Here is an 8,056-nt window from a genome sequence, read left to right as displayed (position 1 = left end):
ACAGACAGCATAGAGAGCTAATTTGACACAAGTGAAAACAACTGAACACAGGTAAAACTAATCAAGGCAGCCAGTTAGGAAGGAGAGAAATAGGTGGTAAAGCAACCAGAGCCACATATCATAACCTCAAAATACAATGGGAAGTATCAGAACAACAGAAAGACAACGAATCACAAGGAAGAGAAGAAATAATCTCAATAAAAGTCATAACCAAACTGAACAAATTCTTAAGAGGGAAACTGGACCATGACAGGTTGGTTGAATTCACTTCCCACATGATCCACAGACCTATTTGTCCTCTTAAATGTGTCAAAGCTAATCCGGAATTCTAAGTTAAGTTTTTATCTTGTGCTCCAGGATATCCTTATAGCACAGAAATGATCAAGCTAATAAAACATGATAAAGGGACAGTGGTCGCAGTTTCCTTTGGACTAGAGCTTTACATTTTTCAATAGCAAAATAATATAGGCTTTAGATCAGCTGCTCTATTCATCTGCCTTGTCAGATCTCATTCCCTCAGATGTGTAATACTCGCCTGTCTAACATGTATGACTCGAGACACCCACACTCACTCCCCAAACAGCAGTTTGATTTCAAATACCACCCTACACCTCCTAAATGTTTTTCCAGCCTGCTACTGAGCACATATCCCCAAACAGCAGTGTTTGTGCTTGCTGTCAAACACCAACAACACAGCAAATTCAAAAGTGTTAAATTTTTTGGTGTTAATAGTCTTCTTGCAAAAGTAGAGTTAATTTTACTCTAAGCAGAGTCACATTCTTTTAATGTAACTCTGAGGTGTAAAATGAAGTAGTTAAAATTGAGTGTTAAAAAGGAGTGTTTCTCTGTCAAATCTGGAGGTGTTATAATGGAAACATTAACTCTTGACCTCTTAACTCTGAACTCCTACAGGGGCTATGACACCAACAGAGTAAATTCACAGACTCCGCCCCCAGCACGGCTCCAATCGAAGCTGAAGTGAAGCCGTTTCAGAACATTTTGCTCTACATATTTGAGTTGTTTGCCATGCTTGGTAAGTCATTTTTTCAAAGATTGTTTCAATTATTATGAGCTTTTACTTCTGTGGCTCTTTGGAGTTGAGACAAAGCTGTGTGGAAGGCATTAGCCATGTTGCTTGCTGATAGCATAATATTCTGTTTTAGCTAGCTGAAAGGTATTGTTTGCGGGCAAATACCACAGCCTTGAAAAAAAGCTTGCATGTGAATTTTCAGTCAAACTTTTGGTCAAATACAAATAAAACAATGTCTAGAATGTGAAATGTTGGTATAATGGTGCTGCTTGAAGCCTGAAAACGATCGCCCATAAAAAAAAAACCGAGCAAACAGCAGTAGCAGGCGTCCTGACTGGGTTCTACGTTAGCATAGATCCCTCCAGAGTTTTGTGCACACGGTTTAGGTAAAAATTTAAAAGGTTGAGGTTTTACATTTAGTTCAGTATTACCTGTTGCCTGTGTCTTTGTCTTTTGGGAAAATACTTTACACAAGTAATGGCTCAAAAAGGATTCCTTTTTTTTTTTTTACTGTGCTGCAATTGTTTACTGGATTATTTGTGCCATTAATTAGTGTCAACTAATTTTTATTCAATCTCCGCACAGGATATGCTTGTGAAGATGGAATATGGGGGAGAGCAGAAGTGCGTTGAAGTTCCACAAAGGGATGAATGAAGGACATGCACATTGTATTGAAGAAATTGTCACGGCGGGGTGCGCCGATGTGAGTGGAAACAGGACCCAAAAGCAGATGACGACAAGGAGTAGTAAGGTTTTAACAGAAAGGTGAGGCTTTATTAGATGACGGCAGGAGTAAACCAGGAAACCAAAGTAAACTGACAAAACACTAAGAAACAAAACACTAAACGGTACTGAGACCAAAACCTAAACTATGACTGTGATGGAAAATAACCAGCAAATACTATGACTAAGACTAATGATGAATAACAGATGAAAACCATAACTAAGACTGAGGTCAAAATAAACAGAACCAGGCTAGAACTAGGGCAGAATAAACAGACGACCCGACAATGGCATGAAGAACACAAAAGGCTTAAATACAGACATGAGGTAATCAGGGGAAGTGGAAACATATGGGGAAACAGCTGACAGCCATAAACCTAATGACAGGACCAGGAGAGAAAAGCTAAATACAATTAACAGAGAACACATGACATTGTCAGAATAAAACAGGAAATACTAAAACTAAACATGACAACACAACTTAACAGACCTAATACGTGATGAATAAATACCAAACCCCAAAACATAGAAAACCCAGGAACAATAACCAATAACTGCCTAAACTAAAGGCAAAATAGGAAATAACACAAAAACTAACATATCAAAAAATACAAAGAAAACTCTGAGTGCTGGGTCGGAGACCCAGCCTGTGACAGAGCCCCCCCCCTTAAGGGCGGATTCCAGACGCCCGAAAACACCCAGAAAACAAACACAAAACCACAACAACCCACCCAGGGCGGGCGGAGGGGGACCAGGAAGGAGGGCTGGAAACAAAACCAAAAACAAAGCACCAGAAGTACACAGGCCAAAAACAACAAGGGCACAAGAGTCCGAGACCCAGCTTCAGGAGGGCGACCATGAACCCGGCAGAACAGGAGCGAATGGCGAAGCGGTTCAGGCGGCCGCCCCGGAGGTCGACAGCAAAACAAAACAGAGGACAAAAGTTCGGGAGGCCGACCAGGAGGCCAAAGGTCCAGCAGTCCAAAACCCAGGAGTTCCGGGGGCCGACCCGAAGGTCGAGAGCACAGCAGATCAGAGATCAAAAGTTCAGGGGGCCGACCAGGAGGCCAACGGTCCAGAAGGCCAAAACCCATGAGTTCCGGGGGCCGACCCGGAGGCCGAGAGCACAGCAGGCCAGAGATCAAAAGTTCAGGGGGCCGACCCGGACGGCAATGATGTCCAGCAGATGGCCCGGAAAGCGGCCGGCGATCCCGAGGGGCAAAATGAGGCTTGGGCGATAGCAACACAACCGCAGAACCAGGCGAGGCCGACACAGAAACTGAGGCCAAAGCTGGACCAGGCGGAGGCGAAGCAAGAACAAAAGCCAAGGCTGGAACTGACGATAGCGACACAGGCGCCGAGGCCGAAGCCGGGTCAGGCGAAACACAGGCCGAAGCCGGACCAGACGAACCAGAAGCAGAAGCCGAGGCTGGACCAAGTGACAGCGAAGCAGGAGCAGGACCAGGCGAGGCAGAAGCAGAGGCCAGACCAGGCGAGGCAGAAGCAGAGGCCGGACCAGGCGAGGCAGAAGCAGGGGCTGGACCAGGCGAGACAGAAACTGAGACTAAGGCCGGACCAGGCGAAGCACAGGCTGTAACTGGACCAGGTGAAGCAGAAACTGAGACTGAAGCTGGACCAGGTGAAGCACAGGCTGAAGCTGGACCAGGCGAAGCACAGGCCGAAGCTGGACCAGGTGAAGCAGCTGGCGAGGATGATGAAGCTGCGGCAGGCGAGGATGATGAAGCTGCGGCAGGCGAGGATGATGAAGCTGCGGCAGGAGAGGATGATGAAGCTGCGGCAGGAGAGGATGATGAAGCTGCGGCAGGAGGCTGGACGGGCTCCTCGGGCCCTCCAGCTGACGAGGCAGGAGGCTGGACGGGCTCCTCGGGCCCTCCAGCTGACGAGGCAGGAGGCTGTGTAAGTTGCAGCCACACACAGTCTATAGTGGGCGACATGAGTTTGTATGAGTTCTCAGACTGAGGTGTGGCAGAACCAGGTGAGGCGTCGTCCTCAGGTTGAGGCGCAGAAGCAGCAAGCGGTAGCGCGGCAGGTGGTGGTCCTGCAGGCGGCGGCACGGGAGCCGCAGGTGGTGGCGCTGCAACCACAGGTGGTGGCTGGGCAGGCTCCTCGGGCCCCCCAGCTGACGTGGTAGGAGGTTGTGTAAATTGAAGCCACACACAGTCTAAAGTGGGTGGAATGAGTTTATATAAGTCCTCAGACTGAGGTATAGCAGAACTAGGCGAGGTGTCGTCCTCGGGCTTAGTCGCAAAAGCAGCAGGCAGTAGCGCAGGTGGCGATACGGCAGCCGCAAGTGATGAAGCAGAAGGTGGCCGGACGGGCCCCTCGGGCCCTCCAGCTGGCGTGGCGTGAGGCCGGACGGGTTCTCCTGAACCTCCAGCAGACGAAGCATGAGGCTGGCTGGGTTCTCCTGAACCTCCAGCAGACGAAGCATGAGGCTGGACGGGCTCCCCGGGCCCTCCGGCTGACACTGAAATTGGCTGCACCAGCTGTACCTCCGTCTCCGGCTCCAAACCGGCCTGGATATCAGTCCCACAGCAGCTTAGCTGAGCCTGAGGGCTAGCATTTCCAGGGCAAACAGTCTCTTTATAGCCGGGCTCATTAACCGGAAAAGTAGTGTCAAATTCAACAACCTCCTGAGAGAAAACATGAGGAGCCAAAATGTAATCACTCACTTGCGTTTGTGATACGGAGCGTCGGTGGCGCGCGCGCCGTTTCTTCTTTGAAGCGGCAGACGGCGGAGCGATGGGTGGAAGTCCCTGATAACTCCGAGGTCCCCCGGAGTTCCCCGGAAAGAGGGCTCGTGCTCCGGAATGAGCCATGGCTTCCACCGGAGCTCCTCCTCCAACAGAGCGCAGAATATTGACTGGCACTCGTCGTGGTCTAAGTCTATGGTGTCCAGTGCTATCTCGCGCTGAACTGTGACAGAAGTATGGCGAGACTGTGATGAGGGCGTGGAAACTGGTGAGCTGAGAGGTGGTGACGCTGTGGCGAATCTCAGCGAACCGACACGAACACACTCAGGTTCCGGAGGCAGCAATGGAGATGACTGATTGTGGGGTTGTTGTGACTGGTGGGTGCTGTAAGCCATTTCCTGACTCGACAGTTCCTGGGCCTGCAGCATCTCCTTTATCCTGGTAAAGGCAGCAACTATGGCAGGTGAGTCCAGGAGCTGGAGAAGGCGGGGATCCCTCTCCATAATAGCTTCAGCAACGTTAACCATCACCAGCTTGCTCTTCAAATCGGGCGCTGTAAAGATGCGGTCGAGGATCGCTTGGATACGAGTGACAGAAATAAGTGATGAGAATGCTGTTATTTGCATTTACCATGTCAGACCTTTTGATAAACAAAATTCTAATGAAAGTGAGAACATGTATACTGTTACATCTTTCAGAAAATGTTTTGAAATTGTGGTGCACAGTTCAGAATAAATGTTTTTCAAAAACCATTGCATCTTTTTAGTAAATGTTTATTTCCAAAAGAAATTTCTAGAAGTTCAGAACAGTAAAATTCCCGCTTTTTAGAATGAATTAGAAGATAACTCTTACGTAGTTAAACTAAAATACTCTTTGAGAGTTAATATATAAACTCTTAACACCAAGTGTTAAATTATCAACTTCAGACAGATTTGGTGTTTAACACTAAATCAGAGTTAACATACCAACTCTCCAAAAAGAGTTAAATTAACACTCTCTGGTGTGGACCCATATAGACACTTTAATAGTGTTGAAATCAAATCCGACAGTGTTAATTTGGACATGCTGGATTTGCTGTGAAGGATGCCTGTGTTTAGAGTGAAGCTCTGTGGACGTGACATTGTTTGGATGAAGAGGAAAAGGAAAAGTGGTCTTTACTACAAAAGGCAAAAACTGAGAACTGTGGAAACCTCTTATTTTATGTATACTCCATTTTGGTTTGTGATTTTCTTCACTTAGCGTGCCATATCAATCAATCAATCAATCAAGGCTTTATTCGCCACGTGCAGGTTGCCCTGTAGTGAAATAGGACCCCCTGACCTTACACACACAATACATACATCACATGGGGATACAGGTCGGAGATCGGTAGCGTTACAGAAAAAAACACTGAAATAAACACTACAATGGGAGAGTACAAGAGGAAAAAAAGAGACCTCTACTCATGCTGGGCTCCTGGGAGGACAGCATGAGAACAGAAAACAAAAAAACTCCTCTGCACAAAAAAGCACATAAATGTCCACAGCACAACATTATGGAGCACGTGACAAGCCACAGGGTCGGGTGGGGGGTGAGGAGTGATCTGAAGCAAACACAGCAGCCATCCTGCCCAGCGCTACCATTCCAGCGCGGGCTCAGACCCGCCGTGTTCCCAGGAGGGAACAAGCATCGAAGGAGTTTGGAAAGGGAGGGGGGATGAGTGTGTGCATATCAGTGTATATGTATGTGTGTGCGTGTCCATAGTTCAGCTGAGACAGTGTCCTTCGCCCTGCTAGGCTAAGTAAACAGTCTTCCAGCCAACCCAGGTGGCCTTGCATGGAATGGAAAGGAACAGACTAAACACAGTCGTTATCAGGGTGTTTTTGTTCAGCTCCAGCCTTGCGACTGCAGCTGGCGCCGAAAGGGTATCCGCATGAAGTGATGGTGCTTTTTACTTTAGTGCGAACAGCTTATATGAATTTCAAAGCGGTTCTAACAGTCCAACACAGGTCTCTCAATCTCCCGTTGGAGAGCCGTGAGCTTCCCCATGATGTTATCAAACTTGTGCTCTGTGATGTTGTCATTCTTGTGCTCAAAGAGCTGATTCTGAGAACTCATGACCACAGTGAGCCTCCCCAAGATGTAATCCAATTTGCGCTCAGAGATGTTATTCCGAGCGAGCCCTTCCAAGATGTAATCCAGTCTGCACTCAGAGATCTTATTCTGAGTATTCACAGCAGCCGTAGCCTCTCCAAGATCTTATCCGTGCTGCACTCAATGAGCCCATTTTGAGAAACTCACGCCTCTTCCATCGTTTCAATCCCAGTGGGCAGCCTTGTCGGGATTTGAACAGCCGTTCCGCTTTCTTAATTCTTTCTATAAGTCAAGCCAGCTCCGATCAGCCAGAACCCTGTTACCATGGTTCCAAATAGGTAGGTATCTTCAGCACTCAGGCAATTGCATTTAGGGACCAGTTGATCAAATCCATAATTCCTCTTTTGGGTTTTAGAGAACAGACTGTGAGAGAGTGTTCCAGGGAAAAAATGGCCTGGTAAATGGCCCGTATTTGTATAGCGCTTTTCTAGTCCCTAAGGACCCCAAAGCGCTTCACACTACATTCAGTCATTCACCCATTCACACACACATTCACACACTGGCGATGGCAAGCTACATTGTAGCCACAGCTGCCCTGGGGCGCACTGACAGAGGCAAGGCTGCCGGACACTGGCGCCACCGGGCCCTCTGACCACCACCAGTAGGCAAACACGGGGTTAGCATCTTGCCCAAGGATATTTGGCATGCAGCCAGGAGGCAGCCTGGGATCGAACCACCGACCTTCTAATTAGTGGCTGACCTGCTGGCTGACCTGCTCTGCCAGCTGAGCTACAGCCAGGTAATACAAAAAAACATGAAACTAGACAAGGACATAAGACGCTAAGCAGGGAAGCTAAGGGAGAGGAGGAGAGGAGAAAAGTGCGAACGCCTTCGTCAAGAGCAAGAGCAAGTGAGTATCATCAACATGAATTACAAGTAAAATGAAAATAACAATGTTGCAGGTCTTTTGAGACTGAAAATGAAGAAATCTATTCGTTCTCAAATAAAATAATTATTAAGCTTTTCTCCAGGTACTCTCTTTGTCCCCCTCCATGTCACCATATCACCTCATGGTAAAAGGTTTACGTTTCAGAGGTCACATTTCATAGCTTCTATCCTTTGCTTTCATAGCTGCCTGCTGTCACGTTTCCTTTCTGTTATTATGTTTTTGTAATAAACTTGATTTGACATATTTCTGTGAGTCCTCATTTTTTTCCTTTTTGGTTGGGGCCTAAAAATTACCCTTCATTTTAAAACTGAGCTGGATTGTTTGGGGTTTCTTTAATATTGTTTTTTTATTTGTTTTGTTTTGGGGGTTTTTTAATATCGGATTTCACAGCTGACTTTATGCATGCCCAAAGAAGTGCTTTGAAAGATGACTAGAAAACTGTACAATTATAAGCTAGTATATGGTTAAAGATAATAACATATGATAAAATATATGAATATATGAATAACCTTACAAATGAGTACACAATGTCTGGATCAACAAGCAGAATTTCTTGTGCTGTAAACA

This window comes from Mchenga conophoros, linkage group LG1 (assembly GCF_057382185.1).
Source record: "Mchenga conophoros isolate Kocher_MC1m ecotype Shallow Benthic linkage group LG1, M_conophoros_male_GT1.1, whole genome shotgun sequence".
Classification (NCBI taxonomy): domain Eukaryota; kingdom Metazoa; phylum Chordata; class Actinopteri; order Cichliformes; family Cichlidae; genus Mchenga; species Mchenga conophoros.
Note: the sequence above shows the minus strand (reverse complement) of the source record.